This window comes from Mya arenaria, chromosome 6, assembly GCF_026914265.1.
Source record: "Mya arenaria isolate MELC-2E11 chromosome 6, ASM2691426v1".
NCBI lineage: Eukaryota > Metazoa > Mollusca > Bivalvia > Myida > Myidae > Mya > Mya arenaria.
This window is the reverse complement of record NC_069127.1, coordinates 34,032,128-34,045,642: the sequence shown is the minus strand read 5'-3', so window position 1 is coordinate 34,045,642 and position 13,515 is coordinate 34,032,128. Positions and strand designations below refer to the sequence as shown.

Below are 13,515 nucleotides of genomic sequence, written 5' to 3'. Positions count from 1 at the left end.
GTACTCGAGTACTCGGGTACTCGTTGCCATCCCTACTATTTACACACTTTAATGCGTTACCTAACGTCTATTTACACTCATCAATGCGTTACCTAACGTCCATTTACACTCTTCAATGCGTTACCTAATGTCCATTTACACTCTTCAATGCGTTACCTTACGTCCATTTACACTCTTCAATGCGTTACCTAACGTCCATTTACACACTTCAATGCGTTACCGTACGTCCATTTACGCTCTTCAATGCGTTACTTTACGTCCATTTACACTCTTCAATGCGTTACCTAACGTCCATTTACACTCTTCAATGCGTTACCGTACGTCCATTTACGCTCTTCAACGCGTTACTTTACGTCCATTTACACACTTCAATGCGTTACCATGCGTCCATTTACGCTCTTCAACGCGTTACCTTACGTCCATTTACACTCTTCAATACGTTACCGTACGTCCATTTACACTCTTCAATGCGTTACCTTACATCAATTTACACTCTTCAACGCGTTACCTATCGTCCATTTACACTCTTCAATGCGTTACCTTACATCAATTTACACTCTTCAACGCGTTACCTTACATCCATTTACACTCTTCAATACGTTACATTACATCAATTTACACTCTTCAACGCGTTACCTTACATCCATTTACACTCTTCAATGCGTTACCTTACATCAATTTACACTCTTCAACGCGTTACCTTACGTCCATTTACACTCTTCAATACGTTACCGTACGTCCATTTACACTCTTCAATGCGTTACCTTACATCAAATAACACTCTTCAACGCGTTACCTTACGTCCATTTACACTCTTCTTTTATTTCATAAAGGTCCGCGATGTCGGAAAGAATATTCGCCATGCGCCCGGATTGGAAGTTACTGACGATGACTTGAAAGTCTGGCTATCTGATCTGAAAGCATTGTTTTCTGACCCAACATTCAACAATGACAATCCCCTTGCAAAAGACGCACTAGACCAATTGCAACAGGTAACACGTTCATCAATATTTAATAACACATATCTAAAAGCGATGAGTTGTCTGTGGCGTCCACGAAGGAAGTTAATGCATTTATGTGGAGTCTTTTTAAGCAATACATCATATGCAACTTTTCAAATGTAGCTATGTTTAAGATAAGTGGTTGCCCGTGTTATTAAATGATAATTTACACTACTCTGGTTGTCATTTACCCATTCAATTGACCAATAAAGGGATCATATTTTGGCAATAAAGAACGCCATTGTTTTATAATCCAATGGATTACTGTGATAAACGCTGTCAAAAAATATCTACAAAGTGACTAAGCATATCGATGCTCCCATTCGTGTCATTGTAAGTGACAAAGCGAATCAGGGACCACATTCGTAATGGTAAGTGATTAGGCTGATCGATGCTCAATTTTGCGTCAAACTGATCAAGGCAACCTTTCGCGTCATGGTAAGTGGCCAAAAATAGCAATGCTGCCATTCGCGTCGTGGTAACTGGCCAAGGGGATTGGGGGCTCTCTTTTGCGTCATGGGATGTTGCAAACAAGATTGAGGCTAACATTCGCGTTATGGTAAAAGACCGAGCGGATCAAGACTCCAATTCAAGGCATGGTGAATGACTAAGCGGGCCAAGGTTCCAATTCAAGATATTTTAAATGACCAAACGAACCAAGGCTCCCATCCACGTCATGGTAAATGACCGAGCGGATCAAGACTCCCATTCCCGTCATGGTAAGTGACCGAGCGGGCCAAGACTCCAATTCATGTCATGGTAAATGACCTAGCGGATCAAGACTCCCATTCACGTCATGGTAAATGACCGAGCGGATTAAGATTCCCATTCACGTCATGGTAAATGACCGAGCGGATCAAGACTCCCATTCACGTCATGGTAAATGACCGAGCGGATCAAGAATACCATTCATGTCATGGTAAATGACCGAGCGGATCTAGACTCCCATTCCCGTCATGGTTAGTGACCGAGCGGGCCAAGACTCCAATTCATGTCATGGTAAATGACCGAGCGGATCAAGACTCTAATTCCCGTAATGGTAAGTGACTAAGCGGGTCAAGACTCCAATTCATGTCATGGTAAATGACCGAGCGGATCAAGACTCCTATTCCCGTCATGGTAAGTGACTAAGCTGGCCAAAACTCAAATTCACGTCATGGTAAATGACCAAGCGGATGAAGGCTTTAATTCGCGTCATGGTAAGTGACCAAGAGGATGAAGGCTCCAATTCACGTCATTGAAAATGAATAAGTGGCTCGAGGCTCCGTTCTTTTCAGCGTTAATGACCATGCGAATCGAGGCTTCCATTCACGTCATTGTTAGTGACAAGGCCGATCAAAGCTCAAATTCAAGTTTGCGTCAGGGTAAGTGGCCTAGCGGATCAAGTTTCCCCAGTTATGTCATGGTAAGTGACCAGGCGGATCGAGACTCCAATTATCGTTATGGTATGTGGCCAAGTTGATCGAGGCTCCAAATTCACATCATGATAAGTGATCAGGCTGATCACGGTCTCCATTTACGTCATGGTAAGTGACCAGTATGATTGTGGACCCCATTCGTGTCATAATTGTACGAAGGCTTCAGTCGCTGAGGCACTATAGTATTAAACAAAATCACAGTATGTATTCCAATATTGTATAATTGTTTATATAACATTAATGGTATATGTCTTATCATAACCAGCTGGAGAATGACGAACTTATCATAGAGCGCTCCGAGGTTGTGGTGGCCATAAAGGACTCGGTTGATTACCTGCGAACGCTTCCTGCCCATTCAAATCGAGAAACCCTTGAACTACAGAGCCGAATTGATGATCTGGAAGTGAAGGTGCAAGACATACTTAAACAAATGGAGCCTTCTGGGATGAAAAGCTTTAAATCGGGTAGGTCTATTTATCGTCCGTGTTATTGATAGATTAATACGTCAGTCACATTTACAAATATCTCCGACTCATAGCAATTAAAGGTAGGCAGCAGCAATCCACGGTCACATGCTATAGCAGTCATGAATGATAGGGTAACCGCACGTCGTACTTTGAAATTGTGGTGAACTGGACCGACCGTACTGCCTTTGAATTTATAACACACTGTCGTCTTAGGGCGTCCCTGCGGACGCCGTGTGTTTTTTAAAAATACCAAGGCAGACGGATGGAAATACAACTTGTATATATACCTTCTCCACACACGGCATAAAATGCCACGGGCCGTGCGGATGACGTGCATCGAGCTTACGGGAGCCTTGCGTTGCCCGAAGGGTGTGCCACATACCGCAAGGCCACCTTACGGGCACCGTTGGCGGCTTAAAACTGCCATAGGGCGCCTATAGAACTCCTGCGGCCACCGCAATTTTTTTTTGGGGGGGGAGGGGGTTCGCAGAAGTCTCAAAATAAGGACACTTAATATCATCAATGAAATGATGTAATATATGATTTAAACGACGCTCGTCCTTAGACGGGATGTGTTATGGTATGACGCTGTACATCCATCCGTTAGTGTGTCCGTCAGTAATATATCGGCTGTATAAACGCGTTTCATGTTATTCTCAATTCTTTCTTTTGGATAACTTATTTCTGATTAAAAATTGTTTGAAACCTTAAGGCCGGTACACTTGATAGTTTGAAATTCAACCAAATGAAAATCTTCTCCTGCTAAACCCTTGGGGTCAAAAGTAATATTGTTCGCCCATGCAAGTTGCTTTATTATGTTGAATAGTTTGTATAACCTTCGGCATAACGTCTTGTTTGTTACAATATCTTTCAAATCTAGCTCTCTTTCTATGAAATCGCAAAGCTTTGATATTTGGTATATTGTCTCATGTAGTGTCATCAACAAACCCTTCGTATATAGCATCATGTGTGTGTGTGCGTGCGTGCGTGCGTGCGTGCGTGCGTGCATGCGTGCGTGGGTGTCCGATCGCTTAAAGGTTGAATCGGTACTGAGATGATATTGACTAAGAATCACAACATAAAACTACACTTTACGAAACCTTCTTTAGGCTTTAAATGATGACGTCATACTCATTTATATTATGTCATAAGTTTGTAATATTTTCATGACGTCTTTTTCGGTTTAAAAAACAGTCTGTGGCGAACGTTTTATGAATGCTATAATGAAATGAAAAAGAAAGGTATGTCACTATCGTTCTGCTTTAATGAATTAAATGGATTACGATCTTCTGAATTCAAAATATTTATCACAAAAATAAAATTAGAATGACTTGCTAGAATAATACCAATTGAGCAACTAGTGTTTCAAATTTAATTGTTTGCAATCATGCAAAGTGATATTGTTATATTACACATGAGAGAAGTGATAGTTATATCAAACTGAAAAGAATGAAATGCATATGATCAATAGCTATTCATAAAGCGTTTTGCCGAACAATATAATGAATGCAGCATTTTAATTTAAATTTTGTTCCAGAATTAAAAGAAAACCTTATAAAGTATCACCTAGACAACACCTGCACGTACAAGATTGGCCCCTTCGTTGAATCTGGAGTGTTCGGACTTGAGGACTTCTATATTCCTCCAAACATTAGTCGCGTTATTCTTCAATCGAGACAGAAATACATTACATCGGAAGAACCTCTTACGAGTTTGGAACAGATGTTCAGCTCCAAACGAATTACTATTCTTTCTGCAGACGCCGGCGTAGGAAAAACAACGTTTTGTAAGTCTTTAGTTACGTTATGGTGCGCGGTACAAGAGGGAAAGACCAATCCATTAGCGAAGTTAAGTCACTCTCAAAACTTTTTCAGTGACATTGCATATTTAGCTGAGTTTACATATTTATTTTGCATCCAGTTACGGGGGAGCAAATGCGATAAACTAGAGGATATAATTTTCTCTCATACAGAATTAGTTGACACAGAATTGACAAGGAATAACAAGGCTTTTTGTGATTTGTTATCGAACGAAACAGGTTTGGTAATTTTAGACGGATTAGATGAATGTGACATTCCTATTATTAGTCCCTTAGCAACAAATAGAAAGTATACTGTTCTCATTACATCACGTCCTTGGAAACTTGGAAATACAGATATGCCCAGAACAGGTACATATACACATGCACAGATTAACGTTATTAGCCGGGACGTGTCCGAGCAACTTGTGGATCACTTGAACAATTGTTTGAACAAGCATTTTAGCACCTCATATAATATCGGAGATTTTTTATCTGCTATTAAAAAACAACATTTGGAACCATTTCTCCAAAATCCAATGTTAGCCTCGCAGTTGTTATGCGTCTATCACGAGAAACGCAGTCAGAATATAGCATGTCTTGTGAATACAGCCGTGGATAGTACATGTCCAGACGGTACAACGTCAAAATCTCGTAAAAAGGATTTGACGTTCTTTGGTAAGACAAGGTCGCATATATACGCAAATATGATAGAACTGATGTTTCGAAGTGTCGAAAAAAAGGACAAGTCACTCGTACAAGGTCTGAGTGAGCTATATAAGAGCGACGATCGAACACATACCCTCCCGAATGCTTTGATGATAGAAATTACACATGCAGTGGATTAGCAGTACTAATTAACGGTATTGGAAAATTGGCAGCCTATTCACTCGTAGACGATGATAACTCTTTGATAGAAGAACACCAAATGCGAATATTGAAGAATGAGGAAAAGACGGTTCTTCTGAAATCTGGAATTCTTTCGATAACAAGCATGAAAACGATATCAGGAGAAAGCATGCTGTACACATTTTTACATCAAACTTATAAAGAGATGCTTGCCTGTGTATTTCTATCTTCTCTGGATTTTCATAATAATTTATGGAAAATGTTTATAAACAGATTTGAATCTGTTATGACACCCGATATATTGTCATTTTTATGTGTCATGAACTACGAACAAGGTTGCAAGTGTTTAGATATGTTTAATGAAAAGAAACGGTTGTTTAATAGAGGCGACATATTTTACGATTCCGAACTTAGAGACTATCAATCTACAATTACAATGACCTACAAGGAATGTTGCGACAATGGAATAAAAAAGCCTCGAATTACATTGAAACACGCACAGATCGGCTCAGATTTAGGAATTGACAATGATCATGCACTTTTGCAAGGAAACAGTATTAAGTTGGAAACAATTTTAATAAAAAAGTATACGCTTTCCATAGCAAATAATTCAAACTTATTCCAAACCTCATTGACGCATTTATGGCTAAACGAAGCTACGTTAAACGACGATGACCACATCGTCCTATCGAAATGTGCACATCTCTCTAAAATAGTTATAACAGACAGCCGCCTTACACACGTCACCATCAACCCGTCTTCCATAGAGGAGTTCTGGGTTTACGTGAAACCAGAACTGATACAAGAGATACCGCCCATGCAGGTATCCTTTGTTGGCGGGTCGCAGTTCTCTAACAGTCTACGAAAACTCAGTTTAGTGCACGTTACCATGGGTGTTCCCCTTGATTTGTCAATTTGTCAAGAGCTATATGAATTACATGTAGGAAATTTCTCAACTGAAAATCAGACTGGTAATTGCATCATATACAACATGCAATGCTGTAATGCACTACAGGAACTGCAACTTGACACATTACAATTCCCTACAGATACACACCTGGATCTGAGTGGTCTCAGACATCTCTCTAAGGTAACTATACAGAGCAGCAGCCTTACACACGTCACCATCAACCCGTCTTCCATAGAGGAGTTCTGGGTTTACTTGGAGCCAGAACTGATACAAGAGATACCGCCCATGCAGGTATCCTTTGTTGGCGGGTCGCAGTTCTCTAACAGTCTACGAAAACTCAGTTTAGTGCACGTTACCATGGGTGTTCCCCTTGATTTGTCAATTTGTCAAGAGCTATATGAATTAATTATAGTAAATTCCTCAACTGAAAATCAGACTGGTAATTGCATCATATACAACATGCAATGCTGTAATGCACTACAGGAACTGCAACTTAACACATTACAATTTCCTACAGATACACACCTGAATCTGAGTGGTCTCAGACATCTCTCTAAGGTAACTATACAGAGCAGCAGCCTTACACACGTCACCATCAACCCGTCTTCCATAGAGGAGTTCTGGGTTTACTTGGAGCCAGAACTGATACAAGAGATACCGCCCATGCAGGTATCCTTTGTTGGCGGGTCGCAGTTCTCTAACAGTCTACGAAAACTCAGTTTAGTGCACGTTACCATGGGTGTTCCCCTTGATTTGTCAATTTGTCAAGAGCTATATGAATTAATTATAGGAACATCCTCAACTGAAAATCAGACTGGTAATTGCATCATATACAACATGCAATGCTGTAATGCACTACAGGAACTGCAACTTGACACATTACAATTTCCTACAGATACACACCTGGATCTGAGTGGTCTCAGACATCTCTCTATGGTAACTATACAGAGCAGCAGCCTTACACACGTCACCATCAACCCGTCTTCCATAGAGGAGTTCTGGGTTTACTTGGAGCCAGAACTGATACAAGAGATACCGCCCATGCAGGTATCCTTTGTTGGCGGGTCGCAGTTCTCTAACAGTCTACGAAAACTCAGTTTAGTGCACGTTACCATGGGTGTTCCCCTTGATTTGTCAATTTGTCAAGAGCTATATGAATTAATTATAGAAAATTCCTCAACTGAAAATCAGACTGGTAATTGCATCATATACAACATGCAATGCTGTAATGCACTACAGGAACTGCAACTTAACACATTACAATTTCCTACAGATACACACCTGAATCTGAGTGGTCTCAGACATCTCTCTAAGGTAGCTATACAGAACAGCCGCCTTACACACGTCACCATCAACCCGTCTTCCATAGAGGAGTTCTGGGTTTACTTGGAGCCAGAACTGATACAAGAGATACCGCCCATGCAGGTATCCTTTGTTGGCGGGTCGCAGTTCTCTAACAGTCTACGAAAACTCAGTTTAGTGCACGTTACCATGGGTGTTCCCCTTGATTTGTCAATTTGTCAAGAGCTATATAAATTAATTATAGAAAATTCCTCAACTGAAAATCAGACTGGTAATTGCATCAAATACAACATACAATGCTGTAATGCACTACAGGAACTGCGACTTGACACATTACAATTTCCTACAGATACACACCTGGATCTGAGTGGTCTCAGACATCTCTCTAAGGTAACTATACAGAACAGCCGCCTTACACACGTCACCATCAACCCGTCTTCCATAGAGGAGTTCTGGGTTTACTTGGAGCCAGAACTGATACAAGAGATACCGCCCATGCGGGTATCCTTTGTTGGCGGGTCGCAGTTCTCTAGCAAACTTACGATGCTAAGCGTAGTGAATACAACGAATATTCAAACCGTAGACTTATCTGAATGTGTTCATTTACAAACAATCCAAACAGATCGTCCTGTACAGATTGGGACTTTGGGTCTTCCGCATTTAGAAGAGATTCGATTATTTGGTGCACAAACAAAAGTTTGCAACAATGTATTACAATGTATATCTGAATGCAGTTGTCCGTGTAGAAGAATATGGTTTGAAAACTTATCCACTGAAATACTACATTCATTAACTCTAAGTCGACACCCAGGTGAGATGTTTAAATTAGTCAAGTTTCGCTTTATGTGTCTAGACACACACGTTCTTGATTTTATTATGAAGATTGCTGTGGAGAAGATTGAGTTTGAAAAGGTAAAAATATTGACAGTTGAGCAGCTTGTATCATTAAAAAAATGTACGAAGCCTATTCGAGCCCCCGACAATACTACAGAAGGAATGGACAAAATGTCTGTTGGGCAACATATATCAGAGATCAGTTTTTCTCATTGTCCTGTTCTAGGGTCAACAGTTGAGAAAGTTAAATTGGCGATTGAATGTTTGCGACAGCATTGGAAAGTAAATGAATTTGAAATACATACTATACAGTCGGAACATATTTCCGATATAACTTATTTGGGCAAAGATATCACATTGAAGAACCCAGTTGTACTAAAGGTATTACAATTGAAGTCAAAGGTAGAAACGTATGACTCCACAATTTATAAGAGAACATGAAATACTGGGTAAGGAATTACATAATTTACAGGATGCAAAAATCTTTATTTTAGTATATGATAACAAAAAATAACATTAGCTCAACGTGCTATGTTCCGCCATATATGTTTTAGAGAAGATGAAATGTTCTGTGTACTGTATGCGTACTGTGCATAGTTCTGCTGAATGACTTCACATCGACTCAAGAACCTTAAAATCAAACAGCTCTTTTAAGTAATGATATCTAGAAGATAGTCGCGACTGTAAACCAAACAACTTTATTTGATACTAAAAAGTACTAGAATCTGAAAACTGCAGTCTAAACGTACACAGATAATCATCGATTTTAATTATGTCGAAGTCAACGAAACATCATCCAATGTGTTTTACCATATCTCATTCATACACAACATCAAGCAAAGTTGCTGTCCAGTGATAATCTTAACATACATGGCATAAGAAAAACATTTTTTTAAATAGGTCGTCCTAGTCGTATTCCGTTGTAACTAAGCTGAACATTTATCAAAGGGCCGATAATTAGAGTTAAATGTCACCATTCTGTGTGTATAATGATAGTAAAAAAACTAAGATATGTTGAGCATTTTAGTTCGTTGATATCTCGATATCCCTCAGAACTAATGCTGTGTAATGTTCTGTCGATCATGAAATAAGATTGCATTCCAAACAACTTTCATATCTTAAGAAGTGTGTAGCAATTGCATTAGATTTATAGTAAATTAGATAGAACATAAGGATATTTATTTTGTGTGTGTGTTTAATATTTGTATAGAACATTTTTTTATGTAACATTTCACTCTTTGAAATATGTAATGTTTGGAACAGATGGTACTATAACAATGAATATTAGTATAGATGTTCGTATGCTTGTATTTTTACAGCGTTTACGATTGTTGTTTGTGTTTTATAATTAGTCAATGTATTTACCCATAAATATAGCATTAAAGGAACTCGTCCACGTTTTATAGAGTCAGACATAGGAAAAATGCGAATGAAAACGCTTGTCTTAATGATAAAAGAAATTTCGGCATCTATTTTAAATAGTAATTAGTAAAGTTGAAAAACATAGCATGTTTTGCCTAAAGCCTTTATCACGCTATTGATAATTATTCAATGCTTGGGTCGATCAAATTCTGTTCAAATGAGAATCTAACTTTGAATGTTCCGTGTTTGCTCATTTATGTATCTTACAAAAACATGACTCGATTTCAACTAAGTTTATAAACGTCGTTGCCAATATAAAATCCTTGAATGAGTCCCTTTATACATAGTGTGTACAGTTTTCTCAGGCCGTCTGACGGAGCACTGTCAAAACATTATTTTGGAAACAGGTTGTCGAAGTGTTTAATGACCTCATCAAATTTCGGAAATGATACAAACGCGGCGCTCTTTACGAGGCATATAGACCGCCCTTTGTTTCATTTAAAATAATGTTGTAAATGAAAAGTTATCTTTGATTTAAGTCTTCATTTTAAGCAAATGTATGCCTTCTGACGTAACATATATGGCGTAATTTTTCACGTGGTATACACACACTGATTCTGTTGTGTTCAGTTTTGTTCTGATAAAACTGATACCGATTTAAATATTTTCATATTCGGAAAATTATTTATTTTAAATATAACATTTTTACTTTGTATTATCCCTATGTTTTAACATTAACTTAAGTATTCGGATCTGTCATAAAAACATTCTATTAAATGTTGTGGATGTTTCTATTTCATACGTTTGTATCAACGTGAATGTTGAAATATGATTTGTCTTTCGATTTAAACTTTACGAAAGTAATATTACAGGTTTATGTTTTTTCTCTATCCTCTAGAAATTTAATCTTACATCCTAGTTTTAATTTCATTTAAATTACACATCAATGGTCGGCATTCATGTGCCAAAAGTTGAAAAGTAAATTAAAGAGACTAAGACAACATTATTATACATTAAACATTAAAAGCATTTCATCTTGGAACATAAAATGGTATCTACTTGTCTTCCGCAATGTTTAATATTGTAAGAGATTTATCAAGTTTGACAGAGTGCTTTATGTATATTCGTTGTATTTTAGTTATATTCAATGTTTAGTTAAATTTCTGTGTTTTTTGTATTTATGAATCCGACCCGGAGGTAAACAAGTTCACTGATATCTGAATGTTAAACTTCAATGCCTAGTGACCCCATATCTCATTTGATCACTGATGCCTTAATATGTTAAACGAATGATCACAAGTACATTATACGTAAAATGATGAAAGTGTGTTCATTGGCTGGGTATTAAAAATGACTTACTTTTTCAATCGTTGAAGGCCAGAACACTTGGTTGAAAGTTTTACAATTTCTTTTTCTGCATGTAAACCTTTTAAATATTTGTATGGGTTCAGCAGACATTTAACATTTACATTTTTGTGTATGTGATACCTTAAAGTTATTATGTAATTTTTCTAGACATAGATCCAGATTTTGTTTGTAATATTACTACAGTAGACATATTTACTTCTTTCCAAGTTAAGTCGTCGAATACCCACAGGAGACCATTTGAGTTACTCTCAGATGAAAATAGTTAGCGAAATATAATTATGTGTAAAAATCTGTTATTAGTGATTAATCTAAATATTTTTTTCAATCAAATGGAAACAGCTATATTCTGTACATTGAACATTTATACACTTTCGGTTTTGCGCGTCACCTCCCCCCCCCCTCTCTCCCCCCCTCTAAAATCATCCACGTTTACTTTTTATGTCAATATCGAAGAAATACTATTAGAAAAAACGCTCCAAATGGACGCTTTGGACAACAAATGATTAAAATGTTAAATGGGGAACCCCGAAATCACCCTACCAACATTTTAAACAATTTTATATTCGGTCAAGAGGTGTGGACGAATGCGAAAAAGACTGTGCGCCCAAGTAACGCCTCCCCGAAAGTCAATTTATAGATCCCCTGAAATAGACCTAGGTCTGACTAAAAAGCTTAGTTAAATACCTACTGCAATGGTGGTAATCTTATATTCAACTTTAGTTATCAGTTATAGATACATGTATGTTAAATACAATTTTATGGATGAAATTCGGAATGTTAATGTACTTAAAGTGCAGTATGTAAATATGATTTTGACACACATTTTTCATGTTTGCAAATGTGATGTACATATATTCGTCGTTCTGTAAGGAATATATATCACATGAATGTTTTTATATTTATAACCATGTATTAATCATGCAACATATTGTATTCATGATATTGTTTATTTGAGCTATGCCATTATTTGTTCACGAGTATTTTGATATTGATACTATACAAGTTTCATCAAGCATTTTTACATTTATGTGCAATATAAGGTTGTTTAAGCAATAATGCTTAAAATCTATGTTATTGTATTAATAAATTTATATAATTTGTTATGTGTTTTTCTTTTGTTATGCGTTTTTTTTTTGTTATGCTGCTGCTGCTGCTGCGGCTGACAATGATGATAATTATGATGATGATGATGATGATGATGGTGGTGGTGGTGGTGGTGGTGATGATGATGATGGTGATGATGATGATGATGATGATGATGGTGGTGGTGGTGGAGGTGGTGGTGGTGATGATGATGATGGTGGTGGTGGTGGTTGTGGTGGTGATGATGATGATGATGATGATGATGATGATGATGATGATGATGATGATGATGATGATGATGATGATGATGATGATGATGCTGCTGCTGCTGCTGCTGCTGCTGCTGCTGCTGCTGCTGCTGCTGCTGCTGATGATGATGATGATGATGATGATGATGATGATGATGATGATGATGATGATGATGATGATGATGATGATAATGGCGGTGGTGATGATGATGATGATGATGATGATGATGATGATGATGATGATGATGATGATGATGATGATGATGATGATGATGATGATGATGATGATGATGATGATGATGATGATGATGATGATGATGATGATGATACTAGCTATGGCTATGATGATGATGATGATGATGATGATGATGATGATGATGATGATGATGATGATGATGATGATGATGAATCCCTCAGGGTTAAGCCAAAACTTAAAAAAATACATGGTATGTAAGTATGTAAAAACAATAATCACCTCAGTGTTGCGCCATAACTGACCTAAGTGCTTCTATATAGAAACATTGATCACTTCAGTGTTGAGCCATTGCTGACCTAAGTGCTTCTTTTTAGAAACATGGAGTACCTCAGAGTTGAGCAATAGCTGACCTAAGTGCTTCTATATAGAAACATTGACCACCTCAGAGATGAGCAATTGCTGACCTAAGTGCTTCTTTATAGAAACATTGACCAGCTCAGAGTTGAGCAATTGCTGACCTAAGTGCTTCTATATAGAACCATTGAGCACCTCAGTATTGAGCCATTGCTGACCTAAGTGCTTCTTTATTGAAACATTGACCAGCTCAGAGTTGAGCAATTGCTGACCTAAGTGCTTCTATATAGAACCATTGAGCACCTCAGTATTGAGCCATTGCTGA

At 37.9% G+C, this 13,515-nt stretch overlaps 1 protein-coding gene across 1 annotated transcript in view; it reads left to right on the top strand.

The window, feature by feature from the left end:
• The first annotated feature begins 974 nt into the window (after positions 1–974).
• LOC128238705 (DNA-directed RNA polymerase I subunit RPA1-like) overlaps positions 975–13,515 on the top strand; it is a 207,064-nt gene continuing 194,523 nt past the window's right edge. Inside the window, exon 1 of the mRNA XM_052954873.1 lies at positions 975–992. The gene's annotated coding sequence lies outside the window, so the exon portion shown is untranslated. The remainder of the gene's footprint in view (positions 993–13,515) is intronic.